Below are 25,700 nucleotides of genomic sequence, written 5' to 3' on the forward strand. Positions count from 1 at the left end.
GTTTAAGCACTTACTGCACCAATTTTACTCCAGCTATATCTCCACCAAGCATTCAGATTTTGACCATGACTTCTTCATACGAAATGTTCCACTATGAGTGTAGATCATGCTGTTAAAATTTCAGAGCTTTTGGTATAGTTGTTGGGCCGGAAACGCTGCTGGACCTCTTACAGGTCCAGCTTTCCAGTTTTGCTCTTGCAGAAGATTGGGCTGATTGTTTGAAGGCTTTCCACTCATATCTAGCTCTGGAACTCTTCATAAGAAATGATCCTTAGGATGTCTAGAATTAATCTGGAAAGTTTTAGCTCATTTGGATTTCATTTGATTGGTCTGTCGCCCCTCCTTCCTTGTTTAGCTCGGTTTCTCCTAGCCGAAGTAGGGAAATGTGCTAAAGTTGACTTTTCATTTCCAAGCTTCCACAATTTCCTTTTCTTGCCGCTCGCATAATCTTCCATAGTAGGCTTTATTTAGCCTCTAAATAGTATATTTCGAACTTGTCGACAATATATAGCTTGAGCCACTGATTTTGGCTCAATTTCTCTAAGACACGCATTGTTAGGCCAAAATGCTCATTTTGGGTCCAAACATTGCCCCCCAGACCTCGAAGTCAAAGGTCTCCGTCTTGACTGAAGAGGTCTTGAATCAGCACTGCTCTTATAATGTTGTTGCTCTAAAGCCACTTTTATTGGCTTGCTTGAAATTACTTGACTGATTCCATATTAGGCATATTAAATGCCTCTTGTATATGTGCCCAGGCCAAAACCAATGGCCTCTAAATATATCAGAAAGTTCAAGCCACTGTTTAGGCAAGAACACAATTTTTGCATCTTCCGCGACGCACAAATTTGAAACTTTTTTTTGTATTTTTTTTTTTTTTTTTTTTTTGTAGGGTTTAGGTTTTAGGGATGTGAATCAAGGTTTAGACATGCGGCCCAAGTATAGTCGCCTAAACACAAATTTTCTTTCAAATCCTTTGGGCAACCTTACTGAAATGGCCAGGTGGGGGAGGGCGAACAAGAGAGGCAGAATCCATTTTGGCATGAGCTACTCCCACATAGTGGTTTAGGCCCATTTCCACGCACTTCTGGATTCAAGAACCTGTCATGAACGTTGTCCCTTTTCTAGACACCATTTCACATAGGCTATACTTACTAAGATGAGAAAGGTCATAAGTGTGAAGACAGTTCAACAAGTGTTAATAAAAGCCGCCCTTAACCTTAAGGGACCTGAATTAGGCACCAATAAGGAGTTTAGGCCAATATTAACAAAAGAAACTTCACCTATTCCGTTATGATTCACAACCAAATTCAACTTCTTTTTTTTTTTTTTTTTTTTTTTTTTTTTTTTTTTATGAAAAGAAAAGAAGAAACGAAAAAATAACAGGAATTTAAAAGCAAAGAAAGAAAGAAGCTAGCAGCACCATGTTTGGCTAACCTCTAGAAGACCGCGGGGGAGGCCATCTATGCTTCACTCCAAGCTCCGATGTATCAAAATTTGTAGGGTAAAAATCTCTCCTGTGAGAGCTTGTAGGAAAAGAACAAAGATACTTCGCGTTAAAAACTTGGAAGAAATTTGGCTCGTAGGAGGAGTAATATTGCCCCCCAAGTATCTTTGTTGGTTGACGAAGCATGATCTTCAATTGCAATTTTGGTGATGACGGTGTCCCAAGATCGGCTGTGTCGCCAACTACCATGTCATAGAACATGGTGCCTTCAGAATTAGCCATGAATTGGCTATTGCATTTGACCACTTGTTGGTCTGAATTCTCATGATCAAAGGGATGATCATGGGTCATATCTTGCCCCCCATGCTTCTGATCAGTAGCCACGTATTTGGCTTGATCAGTGGAGAAATCAGATATTTGTTCAGAGACAATTGTATTGTCAAAAGAACAATCTTGTTGATGACCTTCTCCATGCACAGCCTCTGTGTAAGGCTGTGACTCACCAGTGAGACCCTTAGGTTGATTGCCACCTATAGGCAAGTTAGTCTCAGAAACGACCTCTTCGCGAGCAGCTTCTTGACTTTCCAATTCGCCTTGATGCGAACTGACTTGAATAGCCAAGCTGGGACCTTCCTTGCGTAAGGTCGTGAACTCCGGTGAGGTCTGCTTGTGCTGGATCGCAACGACATTCACAAGCTGCTGGTGGTTTTCTTGGGTTTGTCCCTGTGTCTGTCGCGACCCTATCTTAAGCTTTTGGACCGAAATCGAAAGTTCATCAAGCCTTCGACGGTCTTCTGCAAAGGCTTTTTTCATCTTTGCATGGTATGCGGCAGAATTCTTTTGAAAGATTGCAAGCCGCTCCTCAATGCTCGCATTCTCTGGGACAGGAATGGGCACAAAGTCAACTGTTCTCACCTCGTCTTCAACCGTTTTGGTGGTATTAGACGCATCTCCAGCCTTATTAGGCTGAGTGGTGGGAACTTTCTCGCCCTCAGTAGCGGGTAGCTGATTTCCTCCTTGCTCAGTCGACATCTCGGTCGATGGCGGGTTGAGAGAAAATCTTTGGATTACCTGTTCTTCAGAAAGGCCATAGATGATCAGGTTGTCCCACCGGGTGTGCCAAAATGTTTGGCTCCAGTTTTGTTGCAGCTGGTCAACAGTCTCTTTTCTGCGCGGGCGTGCCAGCACCGTTCGGGTGCGGTCGTCGAGGGTGTCCCTTGACCTGACTTCTTTCAAGCGATTGTAGACGAGGCGAGCACCAACCTCGTCGCAGGATTCTTTGTGCCTCGTGGTGAGGACTTTACTGCAGTTTCTTCTTGTTCACAAGTCGATACTCAATATTGCAGATTGAGCAGAGCGAAAATCACCGGGAAGTGGGGAGAACTTGCTAAAGCGTGACTTTAGCTTGGCTGGGTTGCGAGGGCGTTACCCTTGCTTGGCTGGTTCTGTAACCGTTGTGGTCGCGGTACTACCGTCGGCTCCCGAGGAGACTAGGACCGAAGCACGTTGACAGAGGGTTTGGTGGCACTGAAAGTCGGCTTCTGAGAAGACTAGGACTAGGAGTGTGATCACCAGTAAGAGAAAGAGAAGGAGAGGAGTTGTTTTTGTGGTCGCGGCACTACCGTCGGCTCCCGAGGAGACTAGGACCGAAGCACTTTGACAGAGGGTTTGGTGGCACTGAAAGTCAGCTCTTGAGGAGACTAGGACTTAGAGTGTGATCACCGATAAGAGAAAGAGAAGGAGAGGGGTTGCTCTTAGAGAGGTTGCTCTAGAGAGAACTTAGATCATCTTAGAGATGTTTGTTGAATCGTGTTGTTTTTATGTTGTTGTTTTTGCCTCTATTTATAGGCTTCCAAGCAACACTATTTGGCATTTAAACAAATCATAATGGAGCACTTAATGGGATCATGATGGAGCACTTATGAGATTATGGAGCACTTAAGAGTTTATGGAATGTTAGGTTTAAGCACTTAAACACTAATGGAATGTTAGGTTTAAGCACTTACTGCACCAATTTTGCTCCAGCTATATCTCCACCAAGCATTCAGATTTTGACCATGACTTCTTCATACGAAATGTTCCACTATGAGTGTAGATCATGCTATTAAAATTTCAGAGCTTTTGGTATAGTTGTTGGGCCGGAAACGCTGCTGGACCTCTTACAGGTCTAGCTTTCCAGTTTTGCTCTTGCAGAAGATTGGGCTGATTGTTTGAAGGCTTTCCACTCATATCTAGCTCTGGAACTCTTCATAAGAAATGATCCTTAGGATGTCTAGAATTAATCTGGAAAGTTTTAGCTCATTTGGATTTCATTTGATTGGTCTGCCGCCCCTCCTTCCTTGTTTAGCTCGGTTTCTCCTAGCCGAAGTAGGGAAATGTGCTAAAGTTGACTTTTCATTTCCAAGCTTCCACAATTTCCTTTTCTTGCCGCTCGCATAATCTTCCATAGTAGGCTTTATTTAGCCTCTAAATAGTATATTTCGAACTTGTCGACAATATATAGCTTGAGCCACTGATTTTGGCTCAATTTCTCTAAGACACGCCTTGTTAGGCCAAAATGCTCATTTTGGGTCCAAACAAGCCCAAAAGTACTTTTGGCTATATCCCGTGAAGAGCTAAGCATAGCGGGCCGATATCAGCGGCCCATGTTACAAGTCTTTAATAAGTAGCACACAGAGGCCCAAAGGAGATCCAGATTACGCAAGACCGCCCCAGGTAATCATTAAGGTTCCGTACCCACATGGGGTTCAGAGAATACAGCGAAGGTTTCTCCCGAGGTGGAGAGGAGGTGCTAGGCGTGCTAAGGGATACAGTTACCTTTGCAGGGAAACATGAATATAGCATCATGACTATATGAGTGCGCCACCATTGCGGGACGCTCGCGAAGATGTGTTTAAGTAACATATCCTAACGGCTCGCGTCCAATAAGTGATTAGCTTTACTTATATTTTAATCATATCCAGATCAACAGGCAATTAACAATTATCCGTAGTATCTGCCAAGATTCCCAAAGTAATGCTTTTACAGGGCCAAAGCCTGTGGCCCAGAATAGAATATTCTCCACCTTTGTAGGGATTGGGAATTCACAGAAGAGCCTATATCTGAGGCTAACACGAAGGTACAAGGACAATCAATCAATCAACTAATCTCTACAGATTATCAAAGTCTCTTCGGAGCAACTTATCCTCAACCTCGGTTGAACCAGTCAAGCTTGGGTCGAGCACTTGCAACCTCACGAAGCTAAAGATACGCTTTAGCACCGGTGACCGCACTCCAGTCCAAGCCTCTCCTGAGTAGCTCCACATCAATGTCAGTTGAACCAGCGAAGCAAGGGTACCGCCCTCGCGAACCAGCAAAGCTAAAGTCACGCTTTAGCAAAACGCCTGCTTCTCTCCTGCTTCCTAGTGATTGCTCTGCTCAAACTACGTTATTGAGTATCGATAATTTGGTGATACGAAGAAACCAGTCAAAAGTCCTCACTCACGAGGCATAGAAAAGAAACCTGAGGCGAGGTTGGTGCTTTCCTCGCCCGGCCACGGTCGCTCGAGAAGAAGTCAGGTCAAGGGACACCCCCGACGACTACACCCTCATGGTGTTGGCACGCCCGCACAATCACTACGTCACTGAAAAAGAGACTGTCGACCAAGTAAAACTTGAGTCGAACAAAGTTATCTTTATAACCATATATTCATCAATTAGATTTTTTCAAAGAGAAACCCTATCAAGACATAAGCAACTAGGAAAATTGGGCGTTGGATGAGAGGATTAGAATATTATATGCATGTTATAAAAAATTTAGCAAATTTCATCGTAGTTTTGACTTCGATCGACTTAGTCAACCAAGAGTTTATATGTTATCTTGGTTGACTGATGGCATAACAATCACAAAGTCTGCCAATTTTTTCACACGACGTATATAAACCACGTTGTTGATACATGTGAATTTCGTAAATAAAATTTTTCAAATTCAATTTCTTGAATCATAGGAAATACCAATGTCCTTACTCATGTTGCAACTTATACATTCAGTATGAAGTGATGTGGACCTTTCAAAAGCGACAACAAGATGAAAAATGAACTTGGAGAAGCTGATCGTTGGATGGAAAGATTAGAATGTTTCATGGTTGTTGTACAAAATTCAACCAATTTTGAATTCGTTTCAACTTTGATCCACTAGGTCAACTATAATTATCTATTTATCTTTATAACCCTATATTTATATATCATATTCCTCAAAGGGCCACCCCATCGAGACATACGAAATTGGAGAAATTGACCGTTGTATAAGAAGATTGGAATATTTTATATCTGTTGTAAAAAATTCAGCCAATATTAAACCACTACACATACTAACCATGTAGATCAGCATCCACAGCTGCATTTTGTGCGTCTAATATTTCCTGAATCTTTCATTATCGTTTCAACTTCAATCCATTTGGTTAACCAAATTTTATTTTATGACCACATATTTATTAATTAAATTCTTCAAAAATCAACTCTAAATAAATTGGAAAAATCAATCGTTGGATGAGAGGATTGGAATATTTTATGCATGTTATAAAAAATTTAGTCAATTTCGTTGTAGTTTTGATTTCCATCCACTTGGTCAACCAAAGTACTTTGTTTATCCTCTTTTTGTTGACCGATGACATAACGACCACGAACTGTGCCAATTTCACATGACATATATAATTACATTATTGGATACATGTGAATAGTTGACAGATCGAGAAAAGAAGTTACGAATGAGTAGTTACGAGCATTTTAGTTTGATGGGTATTTAGGGTTTAGGGTTGACGACGTGGACCAAACAATGACAAAAATAAGTAAGTTTTTCACAATAGTCTTTTCTTCTTGTCATGAGAATATCCAATTGTTGAAATTGTGAAATTATACTTCCTCCACGTTATTGGGTTTAGAATGTATATTTATCCATATAACTAAAACTACATTAGTAGGCATAGAAGGCTTTTGTGGAGGAATATGTCACCAAAAACTGAAGAAGGCAATTTTCAAATGTGAATCCCTGAAAATTAAAGGAGCTGAGATGAGGTTGTTCAAGATTAATTTCTTAACTTTGGTAAATATTATGGATGCTCAGAAATATTTTTTTGAATTTTTCTTCATAATTAAATCTATAATTTAAAGGTTAGTTAATAAATTGCATGATGTGATGAGTTCGTGGGAATTTTTGAGAAAATTTTCCGACACTTGAGCTATTTATTTTGATTTTCCGAAGTTTCGGAATTACAGAAATTAATTTTAGGAAAAAGAAAATTGGTGGGGTGCAATCTGAGCCGTCATATATCCACCATTTTATCTGGGCCGTGGATTTAAAACTGTTTTATTGTATATTTCCCCAAGATCGCATCAGATGGTCATGACTCATGAGAGACCGAACGCCTTCGACCCGCGAAAAAAGTCCCTCTCGGAATTCCTCCGTCCGGCCATTTCACGGTGGCGCACCGATGCTGTTAGATTCATATCCTTTTCGCCGACTTCAATGTGGTACCGGTTTGTCCAATCGTTGAGCGAGGAGGGAGGCCGAATGGTTCGGCAGCTCCGGCGGATCTTCAGTGTTTTCCGGTGACTCCGGTCACCGTTGGCGGTGCATGAGGTATGAAAGTTGATATACTCTTCACGTTCTACAAGGTGGTATACATGGTTTTTGAATTCGGTGAAGTATTGAGGATTTGATGTTTTGGGTGCACACGGCCACCGCCGAGATCACTGTTGCCGGCAATTGTTCTGGAGTCCTTTGCCTCATTTTCGACGTTGGTTCTTTTCCCATAGCAAGAATTGATGCTTGATTGTGTTTAGTTTTAGAACGTGTGGAGTGGAAGATTTGAATTACAATTGTGGGATCCATCAGCTGTTGCCGGATGGTTCTCTTGGTTCCGAAGTTGAGGTGCATGGATTCCCTGAGGGTGCTAAGATCAATTTTGTTACTTGGTCCCCGGATGGCCGCCATTTGGCCTGCACTATCCGATTTGATGATGAAAATACAAGTAGTAAGCTTACAGTGTGGGTTGCCCAAGTGCAAACCGGGATAGCCAGGCCTTTGTTTGAGTCACATGAATACTGTTTGAATGCGGTTTTTGACAATTTTGTTTGGGTGAACGACTCTTCTTTGTTAGTTTGCACCATTCCTCTGTCCCGTGGAGACCCGCCAAAGAAACCTTTGGTGCCTTTTGGGCCTTCAATTCAATCTAACGAGCAGAAAAAACATTATTCAAGTTAGGACCTTCCAGGATTTGCTGAAGGATGAGTATGATGAAAATTTGTTCGATTACTATGCCACCTCACAGCTTGTTTTAGCTTCTTTGGATGGCATGATGAAGGAAATTGATCCACCAGCTGTATATACATCAATGGACCCCTCCCCGGATCACAAATACCTTTTGATTAGTTCGCTTCACAGACCATACTCTTTCATTGTACCATGCGGAAGATTTCCCAAGAAGGTCGAGATGTGGACAGCTGATGGGAAGTTTGTTAGAGAACTTTGTGATTTGCCTCTTGCCGAGGACATCCCCATTGCATTCAATAGTGTGCGAAGAGGGATGCGGTCTCTCAACTGGAGAGCGGATAAACAATCAACACTCTACTGGTATGTATATGTGACCCTGATGTCAAACCATTTGGATATCTTAAATGACATTTTTTGAGATGATGTGTTGTAAAAGATAGAGTTAATTACTGTTTACTCCCTATACTTATAGGGTTTCATCGTTTCAGTCCCTGACCTTCGAATTTCACCTAAAAGGTCCTTGAATTCTCAATTTCCTCCTATTTCGTCCCTGCCGTCAAGCTCCGTCCAAATTGTCCGTTAAATTGCTGACGTGGCCTTCCTCACGCGCTGAAATACCTAATTTACCCTCACTTAGTTTTTTTTTTTTTTTTTTTTTTTTTTTTTTTTTTTTTAAGTTATTTATACTCTTCTCTCTCTCTTGTTTTTTTTTTTTTTTTTTTTTTAGCCTCTTCTTCTTCTAGCTCTCTATCCTCCTCTGGGTTTTTTTTAATTTATTTATTTTCTTTTTTATCCACTTGCATCAGTGCTATGGATCTTCAAACCAAACAGAAAAGCAAGCAAAGTTCCAAACAATCTCCACTCAACGCAAAAGCAATCAACTGTCAAGTATCAATTCATCTATAAACGTTTTTTTCCTATCACAGTGACGGTTCTACCGAAAAATTCAGAGTCAACCAAGCACAACCTAAATCTGGGCAATTACAACTTCGACAGAAAATTGCACTGCACCAAATTCGTAATACATCTTCCAAGAGTGAAAATGCATAACTTCATCATCCCAAAACCCTAGTCCAATTTCCAAACCTCACATTCTGACCAATACATAAAAATCAGCATGTCAATCTTTCAATAATCAAACTTTCTACCATTTCCTTCGAAACAAAAACCGACTCAAAAATCAAATTCCAGAGCTCAAAAGAGAGGAAATTCATGAAAACCCAGTCACAAAAAACCACTCAGAATTCACAAAATTACAGATTACAGCAACGATTACATCAATTCAAGTTCATCTTCTACGAATTTCAACGCACCAAAAACCAACGGCGACGAGATTAACAACATGCATTTGAATTATCAAGTTCTCAATGCTACGATTCTTTCAAATTCTTCAAGAACAGAAACAGTGAGAATTACATAAACCTAATCAATCTGTTCTCGCATTTTCCCAGACTGAAGAGAAATTTGAGAGCGACGACTCACCTGGTTGTTGTTGTTGTTGGGTTGGAACATCTTCCTTCTTCTCCTTCCGAGTTGACTCAGTGAGTCAGCTCTCCCTCTCTGACTCGCTCTCTCTCGCTCGCTCTCTTCCTTCTTCAACTGAAATTTTAGCTATTAAGGGGAGGAGAGAATCTGAAATATCATTTCTTCCAGCTCTCTAAAACCGGGCATCACCATCCTCTTCACGCGCTTCACCCACACAAGTTAGCGCCACAACCACCACCACTACCATGGCCTCATCTCGCCCTCTGCCGCCGAAGCCTCCCGATCTCGACCTCACGATCGTCTCCGTCAAGCACCTGAAGAACGTCAACCGGAAGAACGACGACCTCAAGCCCTACGCCGTCTTCTGGGTCGACCCCAACCTCCGCCTCGCCACCAATAACGACAACTCCGGCTCCACCAGATCCGTCTGGAATGAGCGCTTCGCTCTCCCCCTCTCCTTCTCCCTCCACGACTTCTTCCTCACCCTCGAAATCTTCCACTCCAAACCCTCTTCCACTCCCAAACCCTTAGTCGGCCCTCTCCACCTCCCCCTCAAAGACCTACGCGACCCGGATAAACAGAGGAGGAGAGAGATGGAAGAAGTAGAGGTAAAAAGAAAAACAAAAAAGAGAGAGAAGAAAAAAAAAAAAAATAATAATAATAATAATAAGTGAGGGTAAATTAGACATTTCAGCGCGTGAGGAATGCCACGTCAGCAATTTAACGGACAATTTGGACGGAGCTTGACGGCAGGGACGAAATGGGAGGAAATTGAGAGTTCAGGGACTTTTTAGGTGAAATTCGAAGGTCAGGGACTGAAACGACGAAACCCTATAAGTATAGGGAGTAAGCAGTATTTAATCCTAAAAGATAAGACCATATATTCAATAAGAATTTTCTATAAAGGAGTACAATTCATGATTCCTTGTACTAATAGTTAATTTCCTGTAAATCTAACACATGCACTTGAAAACTACCTAAGATATTAACAGCTTTGGATTTTCTCTAAATGCTTTGTCAACCTATATTTATCTTAAATACTAAACAGTTTACTGAAGCAACTCTCAATCACCATATATAGGACCTCAACTTCTTGTTCCTCACCCATTCAGATTTTAAATTTCCAAGCAAAGTCTGACCATGGTCAAGAGATTATTTGCATAGAGTTGCTTTTGTTATTGTTTCATTTACGTGTTTGACTCTCTCTCATTACTAGGGTTGAGACCCAAGATGAAGGAGATGCGAAAGTGGAAGTTTCTCCACGTGATATTGTTTATACACAGCCTGCTGAACCACTAGAAGGTGAAGATCCAACAGTCTTACACAAACTCGATCTCCGTTATGGGTACGAACTTGTCTTATTAATTTTTATTTTGAAATTTATGGTCAAAAACCATAAATTTGAAATGGTGGATGTTCTCTTGGAAAATAATTCAACTTGTTTTGGAAGGGCGATGTTTCCAAAAGGAAGTTTATTTCTTGAGACTTCTGAAATTGTTGCAAGCATAATGTATTCCATGACGTGTCCCACAGTAGCTATACTTTTTTTCATGTGTGAGAACTTCTTTTTTCAGAGGGATTTCTTGGTCCGATGATTCACTAGCTCTAGTTTACGAGTCGTGGTACAAAACACGGAGAAGAAGAACCTGGGTAATTTCTCCTGGATCAAATGATGTATGCCCCCGCATCCTGTTTGATAGGTCATTGGAAGATGTGTACTCCGATCCTGGCTCCCCCATGCTGCAGAGAACTCCTGCTGGCACATATGTGCTTGCAAAAGTGAAGAAAGAAAATGACGAAGGCACTTATTTACTACTGAATGGAAACGGTGCTACACCAGAGGGAAATATCCCGTTCCTTGATTTGTTTGACATGTAAGTATTCAAATTACTTGTTTCTAGTGCGTTCTCCAAGTTGTGCTGCAGTGGTCTAAATAAAATTCTTTCAGAAATACAGGAAATAAAGAACGAATATGGGAGAGTGACAAACGAAAAGTATTATGAGGGTGTTGTTGCCTTAATGTCTGATGAGAAAGAAGGAGATCTTCCCATCAATACCTTGAAAATATTGACTTCCAAAGAGTCAAAAACTGAAAACACCATTATATCCTAAGCTGGCCGGAAAAGAAAGCATGTCAAATTACAAATTTCCCTCATCCGTATCCACAGCTGGCATCATTGCAGAAAGAGATGGTCAGGTACCAGAGAAAGGATGGGGTTCAACTAACTGCAACACTATATCTACCAGGCTACGATCCATCCAGAGATGGCCCTCTTCCATGTTTGGTTTGGTCTTATCCTGGAGAATTCAAAAGCAAAGATGCTGCCGGACAAGTTCGTGGTTTTCCTAATGAATTTGCTGGGATAGGTCCAACATCAGCCCTGCTCTAGATGGCTCAAAGGTATGATTGTTTGTCTTGCTATGTTTTGGTGATTTCTATTTGTGTGGTTCTTTGTAATTGACCTTTTCGATGTCTGGACAGTCACAAAGAACGAGAGGATTGGGAGATTTTTAGATTCCTTTTTACTCCATAAACAGAGCATATATATACACAAGTCCTATTACAAGAGCACTATTATTACAAAAGAATATTTCTAATATACCGGCATGATTTAAGCCAGGATTCCAGGGATGTCGGTCACTTCACTCCAGCATTTAGGGATGTAGGCCACCTTTGTCGATCCAACACTCCCCCTCAAGTTGGTGCATACAGATCACGGATGCCCAACTTGTCAAGTGAGTCATAAAAGGCTTTTCTCGATAGAGCCTTTGTAAGAATATCTGCCAATTGCTCTTCAGTAGGAACGAAGGGAAACAAAATGACACGTTCATCCAGCTTCTCTTTAATGAAATGGCGATCTACCTCCACATGTTTCGTGCGATCATGCTGAACCGGATTATGAGCAATTTCAATTGCAGCCTTATTATCACAGTAAAGTGCCATAGCCTTTTTTTGCATGAACCCCAAATCTCTCAATAAATTACTCAACCACAACATCTCACAAAGTCCTCGGGCCATTCCTCTATATTCTGCTTCTGCACTGGAGCGAGCCACCACCTTTTGTTTCTTGCTCTTCCAAGTAACCAAATTACCACCCACAAACGTGAAATAACCTGAAGTAGACCTGCGATCTGTAATATTACCTGCCCAGTCTGCATCTGTGTATCCGCAAACATCTAAGTGATTGTTCTTTGAGAAAACTAATCCCTTCCCTGGAGCAGACTTTAAATACTGCAAAATACGAAATACAGCATCCATATGGGTCTCACTGGGATTATGCATAAACTGACTCACCACACTTACTGCATAGGCTAAATCTGGTCTAGTCTGGGACAAATAAATCAGCCGTCCAACTAACCTCTGGTATCTCCCTTTATTTGTGGGTACTTGATCCAAATACTCTGCTAACCGATGGTTCTGCTCAATAGGAGTATCAATAGGTCTACAATCCAGCATACCTGTTTCTGCCAACAAGTCTAAGACATACTTCCTCTGACTCAACACAATACAATCCTTCCCACGAGCAACTTCAATTCCCAAAAAATATTTCAAATTACCCAGATCTTTCATTTCAAATTCAGAAGATAACTGACCTTGTAACCTTTGAATCTCCTCAATATCTGTTTGGACCAAAAATGAGCATTTTGGCCTGACAAGGCACGTCTTGGAGAAATTGAGCCAATGTCAGTGACTCAAGCTATATATTGTCGACAAGTTCGAAATATATATATTTAGAGGCTAAATAAAGCCTACTATGGAAGCATGAAAAGTCAACTATAGCACATTTTCCTACTTCGGTTAGGAGAAACCGAGCTAAACAAGGAAGGAGGGTTGGCAGACTGACCAAATGAACTCGAAATGAGCTGAAACTCTGCAGATCCATTCTAGACAGCCCAAGAATCATTTCTTATGAAGAGTGCCAAAGCCCGTTCGGAGTGGAAAACCTTCAAACAAACAGTCCAATTTTCTGCAGAAGCAAAACTTGGAAACTGGACCTGTAAGAGGTCCAGCAGCATTTCCGGCCCAACCACATGGAAATAAATTCTGAAATTTTACCACAATAATCTACATTCATGGTGGATCATTTCATATGAAGAAATCGAAGGTTGAATCTGAGTTCTTAGTGGAGATAAAAATGGAAGGATAAGGGAGCAGTAAGTGCTTAAACCTAACATTCCATTAGTGTTTAAGTGCTTAAACCTAACATTCCATTAGTGTTTTAAGTGCTTAAACCTAACATTCCATTAATGTTTAGTGCTAAAACCTAACCATTATGAGTTGTTTAAAGCCAAATAGTGTTGCTTGGTAGCCTATAAATAGAGGCTACAACATAGAACAATTCACTCATTCACACATCAAAACATCTCTAAGATGATCTAAGTTCTCTCTAGAGCAAACCTCTCTAAGAGCAACTCCTTTCCTTCTCTTTCTCTTATCGGTGATCACACTCTAAGTCCTAGTCTCCTCAAGAGCTGACTATCAGTGCCACCAAACCCTCTGTCAACGTACTTCGGTCCTAGTCTCCTCAGGAGCCGATTGTAGTACCGCGACCACAACGGTTACGGAACTAGCCAAGCAAGGGTAACGCCCTCGCAACCCAGCGAAGCTAAAGTCACGCTTTAGCAAGTTCTCCCCACTTCCCGGTGATTTTCGCTCTGCTCGATCTACGACGTCGAGTATCGATTTGGTGACGCAGAAGATTAGCAAAAGTCCTCACCACGAGGCATAAAGAATCCCACGACGAGGTTGGTGCTCTCCTCGTCCACAGTCGTTTGAAAGAAGTCAGGTCAAGGGACACCCCCGACGACCGCACCCGACGGTGCTGGCACGCCCGCGCAGAAAAGAGACTGTTGACCAGCTGCAACAAAATTGGAGCCAAACATTTTGGCACGCCCAGTGGGACAATCTGGATAACACTAGAGTCTTTTTGTGTTCGCCATCATTGGGATGTCAGGGGAAAATCTTTACCAAAAGAAATTCCTAAAGTGACAAGATGGCCAATGTTGCCACCATTGGCAATATTGACATTGATGACGAGTTCGAACCACTCATCATTCCACCAGATGCTAGCCTGGATGAGAGGCTTCGCATCCTTACACTGCATAGTGAAAATTATGGGAAGCATCTGGCAGCTTCGATCGCGAAAAGGGAACAACGAATGAATCAGAATGCTCAGAAAGCTAAAGAGCAGTCACAAAAGCTTTTCTCGAGCAGAGACAAACAGACTGCCCAACCTGCCGCAAACATAACATCTGAGTTCACAACCTTGCGCAAGGAGGGTTCCATCTTGGCTACCCAAGTCGGTTCACAGCAAGGAGAATTGAAAAGTCAAGAATCTGCTCGCGAAGAGGTGGTTTCTGAGGTTGAATTGCTTACAGGTGGCGATAAACCTAAATGCTTTTTTGTTGAATCACAGCCTTACACAGAGGCTATGCATGGAGAAGATGGTCAACAAAATTGTTCTTCTGACAATAAAATTGTCTCTGAACAAATACCTGATTTCTCCACTGACCCAGCCATATACGTGGCTACTGATCAGATACATGGGGGGCAAGATATTGCCCAGGTTCACCCCCTTGATAACCAAAAGCAGGTGCATAATCAATCTAATTATGATCTTGCTACTGGACGTCATGGCCATGCAAAGGGTCAAGAGCATGATCCACTTAATTATCAATCAAGGCATGGCCCACCTTACAATCATCAATTTTGCCTTGGCCATGCTACTGGACGTCATGATGAAGGTGGCCACAATCATGGCCAACTTAATTATCAATTAAGTTTTGGTCTAGAGAAGCCAATCTGTGGCTTTATTCATCAATTCAACTTGAATTTCTTCATCAGTGTTTCAAGGCCAAGCAGTGGCTTTGATATACATGGAGGATACATCTGCAACCCACCTTGCAAGAATGGCCAGAATAATTATTCTAGTGGCCAATTTTTACTTCGCGACTGCAAGTTTGAGTATCACCAGTACAAGTTAACTCTTGTTTACAATTATCAAGCTCCAAATTTCTTGCAAAAAGAATTTGTTTATGATACTATACAGCCCATAGAGGCGTCTCAATACGATGCCTGGAAAGTGGACAGAGGCAAACAAATACTTGATATGCCTATTTTTGAAGAAGAGATCAATTCACCACTCTTTGGTGACTCTAAGTATGATCTCAACATGGAGCCAATCTATGATGAATATGATGATAATTACAATTTGATTATTGGTTCCAAGAATCATATGCAGGAGTACAAGTTCTTTGAGGCTCTTGATTATGAGAATTTTTACCAACAAGTGGTTAAATATAATGGCCAATCTGTGGCTTATTCTGAAAACATCATGTCCTATGACATGGTAGTTGGCGACAAAGCTGATCTTGGGACATCCTTATCTCCAAAATTGCAATTGAAGATCATGCTTCGCCAACCAACAAGGATACTTGGGGGGCAAGATTACCCCTCTCACGAGCCAAATTCCTCCAAATTCTTCAACGCTAAGTATCTTTGTTCTTTTCCTACAAGCTCTCACAGGAGGGATTTTTACCCTACAAATTTTGATACATCGGAGCTTGGAGTGAAGCATAGATGGCCTCCCCCGTGATCTTGTAGAGGCGGCAAATGGTGGAAACACACCACTATTAAGAAGTTGAGGTTGGTAAGGGGTTGTGAATCATAACGGAATAGGTGAAGTCTCTTTTGTTAATATTGGCCTAAACTCCTTATTGGTGCCTAGTTCAGGTCCCTTAAGGTTAAGGGCGGCTTTTATTAACACTTGTTGAACTGTCAAAAAAAAAAAAAAAAAAAATAATAATAATAATATATATATATATATATAATTATTAAAAAAGTCATAAATACAACTCTTAAGGGGCAATTCTAAGTGTCCCTACACTCGCGAAGCTACTAAGCCGAGTCAGCGGCTCCGGAAACTTTTTCCAGCTTTGCCCTCGCAGGAAAGGCTGAGCTCAAGGGAAATGTGAGAGCCACCACCGTGACCTCCACCTCCATCGGAAGTAGTCTTCATGTTACCAAAGATGTCCTCACCATGCATGGGGAACAGAGGAAGGGTTTCAATCTCCATGTTTATAGATCCATAACCACCATAGTTCCCCATCTGCCCGTTAAAAGCAATCACACCAGCTGAAGAAGTAAAAGCAGATGCAGAAGATCCAAAGTTAATATATTGATCCTCAGGTTTCCAATTGGTACCATTGTCATCACCAACAAGCCCTGATCTTTGCATGGGCACATGAACATCCGAAGTGGACCTCTTCTTCTGCTTCTCCCGAGCCCTTTGGTTCACGAACCAAAAATAGACGTTCTTGAACTCGATCTTGCCGTACCATTTCAGCTGGAGATAGATCCTCTCAACCTGCTCTACAGTTGGGGACCTAACTCCCTTATTGTAGAAAAGCTCCTTGAGGATTTTTATCTGATCTGTAGTGGGAGTCCACCTACTCCGCTTATAAAGCATGTTAGCACTACTCCCGGCTACTTTGTTGCTTCCTCCATCCTCGGTTGGTTGCTGTGTTTGTGGTTCCATTGGTGATGGATTGAGAGAATGCGAGAATTGAAGAGTGATGATGATGAGTAATTAAGAAAGATTGCTGTTAGAAATATTCGAATTGATGAAGTGATTTTGGGATTGGAACTTTGGTTTTATAATGTGGAGGAAGATATAGGCATGCAAATATCCACCCTTGGATGGACGGTCAAAGAGGAGTCAAATCGATGTCAGTAAATCGAGATTAGTGATTCCAAATCTCGGGAAAAAAAAGGGACTAGCAGCATGTGAGGAGCGGTTTTTGAGGAGTTAGCTATTATTAAAGGATTAATAGCATGTGGGGAAACCGAACGGTTTTCGAGGAGGTAACTGTTCTTTTCACGAGATTATTTTTCACGACTGTTGTTTTTCAACGAGTGATTAATGCCTTAAATCTCGGAGAAGGAATTATTGGCGCTAAGAGTTTTGAGTTGGGAGCCAGCAAGTGGATCCAAAAGATACATATTTTCTCAAAACCCTCGCCGCGAGGCTCTTTTTGATGCGGAGCATATTTTAAAAGTTCATATTATTTTCAATATACAATTATGGGGGCCTATATTTGGGGCCTTGCGAGACACAATTATTAGCTTCCCACGGATATTTGGATATCAGAATAAGAAAATATTATTGTATTCATAAAGTGGCTTTGCGACCAAAAACAGTACATTCATTACAAAGCCAAAAGTGGCTAGAATACAAAACAAGTATCTTCGGATTATCTTCTGAATCTTTTCTCAAGTGGAAGAAGCTATGGAATCCAATGTCGGGTTGAGCCGCGCCATTATCTCCTGGAGGGGCAGAGAGTGAAGGAACCGAATATCAGCTTGAGTCTCTGCACCCCCTCTAGCCTTGGTAACCACCATTAGTTGGACGTGAAGTATAGGAACAGCCATTCTGTGGCTTGAACCCATTCCTTCAAAGAGTCCAGCCCTTCTCATCCCTCCAAGATTCTATCAAGAAGAGAAAGGGGGAGAAGGAGGTGAGAACCAAAGCCCCTTCCATCTGGAGGGCACAACACGGGCCGGGTCCAGAAGGAAGGAAACAGAGGAGGAAAGACGAACCTCAGAGTGGCCGTCCTCCCTTTCTCCGTTTCGCTCCGTGTGTAGGATTATGACAAAGATGATCTCGCATGATCGTGGATCCCACACTCGGAGCCCCCTCGCGTTTCTAAACCAATCTGAAGCCTGGCATTTTTGTTGCAGAACTCCAGAAGGAGAAACAAGGGGTTACCTAAGATTACGCCATAAGGCCTAACCCAGGCTTAAGATTACGCCATAAAGCCTAAAAATTTAGAGGCTAAAGGTCATTTCATGAGGGGAAGATTTGTGAAGAAGGAGAAAAAGAAGCAAGGATTGAAAGGCCATTTCTCGAATATTTCAGAAAAGTTGTTGTGAGTATTCCCTTCCTGAAATACAACTATTTATAGGGACTTCAGGCAAATTCCCACCCTTGGATGAAGCTCAATTTCAAAACCGATGTCAGTAAATCGAGATTAGTGATTCCAGATCTCGGGAAAAAAAGGACTAAGCAGCATGTGAGGAGCGGTTTTTGAGGAGTTAGCTATTATTAGAGGATTAATAGCATGTGGGGAAACCGAACGGTTTTCGAGGAGGTAACTGTTCTTTTCACGAGATTATTTTTTCACGACCGTTGTTTTTCAACGAGTGATTAATGCCTTAAATCTCGGAAAAGAAGGGATTAACAGCATGTGAGGAGACCGAACGGTTTTCGAGGGGGCCTACAGAGATTGGCCCGCAAAGCTCAATTTCAAGCAAAGTTCCTCCACGCGGAGGTTCGCCGCAATAGCACTAGCTTCGGCTTGAGTGGCCCGTTCTCTGAGACGGGCCAGGTTGCGGCCCATTTCTTCAGAAGCAGCCAGAGGTTCATCGAGTTGGGCTTCTTCTGTAGCAATCGCATTTTCAACAAAGGCTAAACCGGTATGGAGGTCCTCGATCCGAAGTTTGAAGTCGGACCTTTGGATTTGTAGTTCCCGCAGGCGGATGGTTCGCTCATTTAAAATACCGCGAGAGATGTCCATTTCTCGAGAGAGGCTATTCAAAGCCTCTCGAGTGTCGTAAGCCTGGGCGTTCGCGGCCGGTTGACGTTGGCGGGCCTCACCAAGTTCATTCAGCAGATCATCAAGGGCACTAAATTGCTGTAGGGTCAATGCCTTCTCCTGGCAAAGATACCTTAGGGCTTCCAAGACTCGCGGGAGGATGTCTGTCTCCAATACCTGAGGACCCAGATGTTCGTGAAGCACCATCTTAGCCTCATCCACAGCAGAAGGAGGAGTTATCTCCAACACCCTCATCAGTCTCTCGAATCTGGTGGGAGGAGGAGGAGGCGGCGGAGGCGCCACAGAATCACGAACCACCAATGCAAAAGGGTGGACAGCTTCCTCAATTTCTTCATCTTCAATAGGTTGGTCTGTCCCTTCAGCCGCGGGAGAATCTGGAAACTCAACTCGCGGCTCACCATGGGCAAGTGGAGCAGATTCAAGCACAGAGCCCTCAGCTTTGACGGTTGTCTCATTTGTTCGCGAGACTTGGGGGCACCACCACCGTCAGTATCATTTTCCATCTCTGGGGCGACTGTCCCGCCGATAAGACCAGCAGCGTTTGCAGCCACTTCCTCGGTACAAACAGAATCCTGGTCAGGTTCAGAAATGTCAGAGAGCGGGGTTGGATCTAAAGGGAAATGGAAAGTATTGGCCAAACAGTGGCTTACCTCTCGAGCTGTCGGGTCAATATCTGGTACGTGGTCACCAAGAGGAAGAGGCCCCGCCTCATTCACCTCTTGAACCTCTAGTGCCGCGAGAATCTCTGTCGTCATCATTTCCTCATAAGCGGCAGAAGTCTCAGAGTGGCTTTCCACGCTTTCATCCTCCGAGGAGTCGTCATCGGAGATCGTTATTAGAATGGTAGGACCTTGCAGATGCTCTGTAGATGTGGGAGACGGAAGAGGCGCCACGGGGTTAGTTGATGCTTGAACTAGCGAGAGAGTTGGTTCTTCTGCAGTGGCTGAGGGTCCAGCCTCGCTTAGGCGAGAGGGATTAGTGGTCCTTTGACGGACCTGTCAAAAGATACGTAGTGAAGATCCTGCCCAGATTCTAAAATTTAAATAGGAGTTTACCAATCGCATTCCCAGAGGTTCGTCATCTTCAAAACTCTCTTCGACGAATTGAGCTCGATCGCGTTTGCAAGCAAAGACAGCAGTGGCCTGTACGAGAAAAGAGTCATAACTCAAAAAGGGGGGAAGCACCAAATATACAAGTTTGGGATCATTCTTAACTAAATTACCTCAGCGGGATCTTCATCATGCAAAGACTCTCCCTCAGAAGTCTCCTCTGCTATTGCCTTTCGTTTCCCGGCCTGAACAGAGGCTATCCTGCTCTGGGTAGTTTGCTGCAAAACACACTCAGGAATAAGAGCGGGAAAATCAACACAAGGAAAAGGAATGGTGAAGAAAGACAAAAACTTACTGTTGCCCTAGGCTCGTGGATTTGTATCCCTGGACGCGATGAGCGAGAAGGTAGATTAGGTCGCGGGGGTTGTGCTGCAGGGTTGGAGAAGCGCTCAAGAATCTTGCGGTCCTCCGGACCAGGAATACTCATGCCACGAAAGATCAGGACGAAGAGTTCGTCATGTGGCAGGTCCCAACAGTTCACGGACACTTCTTTCCACCAATCAGCATAATCTTCGTCGACATCGTTGAGGGAGTACAGCGCTCTGACCCAAGGGGGAATCACTATCAAAGTAAACTGACTCTGAAAAGGGGCAGACCCAGGTGGGGCTAATCTCCGCCAAGAGGTGTAGTAATTGGCAGAATCAACCAGAGGCCAGGGTACCAACTGGGCCAACCCAAATTGGCGAGCGAAGTGGTTAGGGGCATAGAGCTCATAACTTACGCGGTCGGTGGCAAGACGAATATCCAAGCAGGAGATGGCGCGACGAAAGGCCAGGAGGGCTCTTTCGCTATGATCCCGTCCACTGGGCAGAAAGCCATCGTCAAGGGGAGGAGGGAAACTCCTAGAAAGGACTATTTTTGGGTCCGGCATCTCTCCCAGCAAGTACAAGTAAATAAAACACTCGGAGTAGGGAGGAGCTCGATACCTTACGTTGCGGCAAAGCCAGTTCCCCAAAAGGGAATCAACTGGAGGTTCCTTTGGAATATCACCGCGACGGAAGAGAGGGAAATAAATCTGCAGCCAAAAGGCAAGGATCCAGAAGGGACCACTAATTTCGGTATCGAAGGGGCGCATTACGGCTCTATAAAGGGAGCGATATAACGCACCTAATACAGGTTGCCCAAGGCCAACGCAAATACCATTGTAGAGAGCAGTGGCCAGAGAATTCCAGGGCCCAGTAGGTTTGTTGGAAGAAGTGCAAAAGATAAATTTGCAAAGCCAGAATTCCAGGAATGCGATACCTCCTGTATGGTCACGCTGGGTGCAGTAATAGTCGCGCCAGAATGGGTAGGATCTGCTGTGATGCCCTCGACCAGCCATATCCATTCTCAAAGAAAATTGAATGCCATCAAACTGACCATGCACATAGGGGTCAAAGTCAATGGGCAACCCCGTGATGGTAAGAACATCCAGCAGAGTTTTGCTCATCTGCCCAAACTAGAAGTCGAATGTATTGCTGGAGGTGTTCCAGAAGCAAAGAGCGGCGGCTAGCGGTGCAGGACTAGTATTATGGGGAAGACAGAAGCATAGATCGATGGTTTGGGTGATACCCACCGCATCCCATCGGGCCAAATCTCTCGCTCGGACCTCCTGATACCAAACCTTTTCCTCGGGAGCGACGGTAGGCCAGAAGCCCACTTTCCTCCTTGGTCCCCAACTGCTAAAATCACCAGGCACCTGCCGAAGAGCCGCTATGGGACGGCGGATGGGAAGCGCATAATAGGCCATAACATCATCTGGCAAACGATCGCGAGGTGTGGGACCCAGACTCGCTTGACTATCGCCGCCACCAAAGCCCATCAGTCGACTTCTCTCCTCTCCGGTCTGACTTCTACATCGAACACTCATGTTAGTCCGCCAGGTGAATGCGGCTTTCTCAGTGATTTCATCTGCCTGATCGATAACGAATGGTTTCTTGGATGCCATTTCTGGGTTGTGAGGAACACTTCTCCATTACACCTTGATTTATAGCTCAGATATTACTGGAGATTAATTTATTAGCTGGGCCAGTGAGTGGCCCTAGTTGATAATTAATGAGTTATTATTCCATCTTGAGAATCGCATCTAAGGCGACAGCGGAGATACTTCTCCATTACACTTCGATTTATAGCTCAGATATTACTGGAGATTAATTTATTAGCTGGGCCAGTGAGTGGCCCTAGTTGATAATTAATGAGTCATTATTCCATCTTGAGAATCGCATCTAAGGCGACAGCGGAGATACTTCTCCATTACACTTTGATTTATAGCTCAGATCTTTCTGGAGATTAATTTATTAGCTGGGCCAGTGAGTGGCCCTAGTTAATAATTAATGAATAATTATTCCATCTTGAGAATCGCATCTAAGGCGACAGTGAAGATATTCCACCTTTTCCTACCACCGCAGGGCCAACATAGTGGCCTGAAGTTTTTAAATAAAACATGATTAAAACCGATGCGGGAAGTAGATACTAAAGTTGTAGCAGATACGGTGGTTTCACCTGGTCACACGTCATGATGTCGATAGCCATGATCTAATCATCCTCTTCGACATAAGACTCGCGAAGGATTAAATGACAGCAAATAGTTTGCTATTTTGCATCTTATTTCGCCAAGTACTATAGGCCTTGATCTAGCCAGGAAAGCGACTTCAACACCTACATTTGAGAAAATCAACAGAGAGCCCGCGAACAAGGCAGATACATGTTGCTATACACATGGCGAAGCTACCACCAAGGAAGAGAAGGATACTCATTCGCGATCAAAAGCAGTCTCCTTCGCATGGGGGGCACGCTAAAGTTCTGATCTCCTACAACCTGCCCAAGTTTCGCCAGATCCATGGGGGGCAATAAAGTTGGCAAAGGAAGCGTCAGTTCATGACAAAGGCAATCCAGATTGTGGCATTCAAGCCTTATGACCTATTTAGAGGCCTATATGGAATCAGTCAAGCCAATAAAAGTGGCTTTTGGAGCAACAACATTATAAGAGTAGTGTTGATTCAAGACCTCTTCAGTCAAGACGAAGACCTTTGACTTCGAGGTCTGGGGGGCAATGTTTGGACCAAAAATGAGCATTTTGGCCTGACAAGGCACGTCTTGGAGAAATTGAGCCAATGTCAGTGGCTCAAGCTATATATTGTCGACAAGTTCGAAATATATATATATTTAGAGGCTAAATAAAGCCTACTATGGAAGCATGAAAAGTCAACTATAGCACATTTTCCTACTTCGGTTAGGAGAAACCGAGCTAAACAAGGAAGGAGGGTTGGCAGACTGACCAAATGAACTCGAAATGAGCTGAAACTCTGCAGATCCATTCTAGACAGCCCAAGAATCATTTCTTATGAAGAGTGCCAAAGCCCGTTCGGAGTGGAAAACCTTCAAACAAACAGTCCAATTTTCTGCAGAAGCAAAACTTGGAAACTGGACCTGTAAGAGGTCCAGCAGCATTTCCGGCCCAACCACATGGAAATAAATTCTGAAATTTTACCACAATAATCTACATTCATGGTGGATCATTTCATATGAAGAAATCGAAGGTTGAATCTGAGTTCTTAGTGGAGATAAAAATGGAAGGATAAGGGAGCAGTAAGTGCTTAAACCTAACATTCCATTAGTGTTTAAGTGCTTAAACCTAACATTCCATTAGTGTTTTAAGTGCTTAAACCTAACATTCCATTAATGTTTAGTGCTAAAACCTAACCATTATGAGTTGTTTAAAGCCAAATAGTGTTGCTTGGTAGCCTATAAATAGAGGCTACAACATAGAACAATTCACTCATTCACACATCAAAACATCTCTAAGATGATCTAAGTTCTCTCTAGAGCAAACCTCTCTAAGAGCAACCCCTTTCCTTCTCTTTCTCTTATCGGTGATCACACTCTAAGTCCTAGTCTCCTCAAGAGCTGACTATCAGTGCCACCAAACCCTCTGTCAACGTACTTCGGTCCTAGTCTCCTCAGGAGCCGATTGTAGTACCGCGACCACAACGGTTACGGAACTAGCCAAGCAAGGGTAACGCCCTCGCAACCCAGCGAAGCTAAAGTCACGCTTTAGCAAGTTCTCCCCACTTCCCGGTGATTTTCGCTCTGCTCGATCTACGACGTCGAGTATCGATTTGGTGACGCAGAAGATTAGCAAAAGTCCTCACCACGAGGCATAAAGAATCCCACGACGAGGTTGGTGCTCTCCTCGTCCACAGTCGTTTGAAAGAAGTCAGGTCAAGGGACACCCCCGACGACCGCACCCGACGGTGCTGGCACGCCCGCGCAGAAAAGAGACTGTTGACCAGCTGCAACAAAATTGGAGCCAAACAATATCATCACCTGTCACAACCATGTCATCAACATAAATAATCAAGGCAGTCACCTTACCACACCGATGTTTAAGGAACAAGGTGTGATCTGAATTGCTCTGTCGGTACCCAATTTTCTTCATGAACTTGGTGAACCGGCCAAACCAAGCTCTGGGAGACTGCTTCAAGCCAATAAGCGACTTCTTCAATTTGCACACCACCTGCTCTCCAGAAGAAGTACCATATCCAGGAGGCAAATCCATATAAACCTCTTCATGCAGATCACCATGCAAAAATGCATTCTTAACATCAAACTGTTGCAAATGCCAATCAAGATTAGCAGCCAACGAAAGAAGTACCCGAATTGTGTTAATTTTGGCCACTGGTGCAAATGTCTCATCGTAGTCCACTCCATACTTCTGAGTATAGCCTTTAGCCACTAATCTTGCCTTGTACCTGTCCACCGAACCATCCGAATTATGTTTCACTGTATACACCCACCTACAACCAACTGTCTTGTTTCCTGGTGGTAATGACACTAACTCCCACGTACGATTCTTCTCAAGAGCATCCATCTCCACTGTCATTGCTTTCATCCACTTCTCATCCTTCATGGCATCCTGCACTTTACTAGGAAGAGACACAGAAGATAATTGATTCACAAAGGCTACATACGGTTTAGATAACCTATGGGTCGACACATAATTAACAATAGGGTATTTAGTTTTAGCACTTAGAACAGGTTCATAGTGTTTCGGAGGCTGACCACGGGTTGAACGACTGGGCAAGGTTTTGGTGGAAACACTACCAGACACAGAAGGATTATTAGACAAGGAAGGATTAGGACATACCTCGGGTGATGATTGAGCAGGTGAGACCGCTGAACGAGAGGGAGAGACAGAAGAATTGTTCAAAAAACCATCAGAAGACTGCAGAACCTCATCTGAAACAGGGTCTGAAACGGCCTCCTCGACCGACCGGTCAGACTGATCCAATTGACCAGTCGGTAACACATTGCCCAAAGTTTCTTTTCCGGCCGAACCCCTGTTTTCCGTTTCCAACTCAAATGATGGGTCGGTAGAGCTTCTATCCTCCTTTTCCAGCTCTGTTCCTAAACATTCCAACCTTGAGGATTCAGATGCCAGACTCTCATCTTGCCCATTGAACAAATCTTCATAATAATAAGAACTCTCCCCCTGAGGAGGAGTCACAGGAGGCAAGAAATAACAAGCATCTTCACTGAAAGTAACATCCATGGTGACATAAAATTTTTGGGATTGAGGATGATAACATTTGTAACCTTTCTGATGAGAGCTATAACCAACAAAGACACACTTAAGGGCTCTAGCATCTAATTTTGACCTTTGATTCTTGTACAGATGAACATATGCAACACAACCAAAGACACGAGCAGGAAGAGTATTAGATGATGGGATAGAAACGTAGTCAGACAAGACCTCAAGTGGGACCCGACCTTGAAGAGGGGCGGATGGAAGGCGATTGATAAGATGAGAAGCACACAA

General features: G+C 43.2%; 1 pseudogene; it reads left to right on the plus strand.

Annotated features, from left to right (window-relative positions):
• The first annotated feature begins 7,253 nt into the window (after positions 1-7,253).
• On the plus strand, positions 7,254-16,653 carry LOC133742626 (probable glutamyl endopeptidase, chloroplastic; annotated as a pseudogene).
• The last annotated feature ends 9,047 nt before the right edge of the window (positions 16,654-25,700 follow it).

The sequence above is a fragment of the Rosa rugosa genome, chromosome 4 (assembly GCF_958449725.1).
Source record: "Rosa rugosa chromosome 4, drRosRugo1.1, whole genome shotgun sequence".
NCBI classification, from domain to species: Eukaryota; Viridiplantae; Streptophyta; class Magnoliopsida; order Rosales; family Rosaceae; genus Rosa; species Rosa rugosa.